This window comes from Penaeus monodon, chromosome 28 (genome assembly GCF_015228065.2).
Source record: "Penaeus monodon isolate SGIC_2016 chromosome 28, NSTDA_Pmon_1, whole genome shotgun sequence".
Taxonomy (NCBI): Eukaryota; Metazoa; Arthropoda; class Malacostraca; order Decapoda; family Penaeidae; genus Penaeus; species Penaeus monodon.
In genome coordinates, this window is record NC_051413.1 from 28354895 (window position 1) to 28355994 (window position 1100).

Sequence of the window (1100 nt, forward strand, 5' to 3'; positions counted from 1 at the left end):
AAGGACCTCAACTCCCCCCCCCCCTATATTATTCTCACTTGGCTTTACCTCTTGTGTCTTGATATGTCCACCAAACGTAACTTTTAATGAACTTGTTTCCTGTTGCCATCGTCAGGATCGCCTTCTCGTTACTATACTGATAAATACATGTCTAAAAGCTCACTGCCATAGACATGTTTTCTTCGAATCAGTGTAGTCATGACCCAGGCCCTTCAGAGTCCTGTAATCATATTCCTGTCATATTTTCCTTCTTCGCGCCGTGATGATGACATTAATGTAGCTGTCATAATCGTAAATCAAAGTCATGCTCATCACGATTCTCCTCCAGCGCGGGTTCAGGCGAATCATACTGTTGATGATGACGACGTGTGGACAAAGAATCCATCGTCCATTACCGTCCGGAGGCTGCTGTTTGGTGAAAAGGAACGTTATCAGATTGCATAGTTCTTTCCTTCTTTCATAACGGTTCCTGTTTTCCGTTTCTTACTCGATTCGCCGCCGTCGTGAAAGGCGCTTGATCTTCCCTCTGGGGGTGAAATCATAAACGTCGTTGTATGTAATTTCCTTTCACTCTCTCCACAGTTGCCGTATTCTCTTCCATTTTTTCTAGCAATCCTTGCTCTGCAATGGACTCTTTGTGGTCTCTCCATCTGTCTATTCAACATTACCTTGTCTGTCTTCATATTCTCTTCCTTTAGATAGTGAATATTGTTCACCATACAGGACGCTCTGTAAAATGTGAATTTCTCGGTTGGTTTCTCTTCGTCCGCCCAGAAATGCTCGACACTCGCTCCGGTTTCGATTGTTCCTATTCTATTTCTTGATTCTGAATTCACCTCCATCAGGGACTTCGAAAGGTCGTCTGTTCTGAGTTCGGTGTTCTTCAACCTGTTGCGGAATTTGATAAGGATCACAGGAGAAGGTGTCCACAACGCATGTCAGGATTCAAGACGTTGCAGGATCCTCCTTGAGTTGACAAGACTGAGATGCAGAAGAAGTAACAAAAAATATTCAGATTGTATGTGGTTTTTTCTGAAATGAGGAGAAAAAGGGGGAAATTATGTTTATATTCACTGCTTACATACATTTTTTCTTCCATT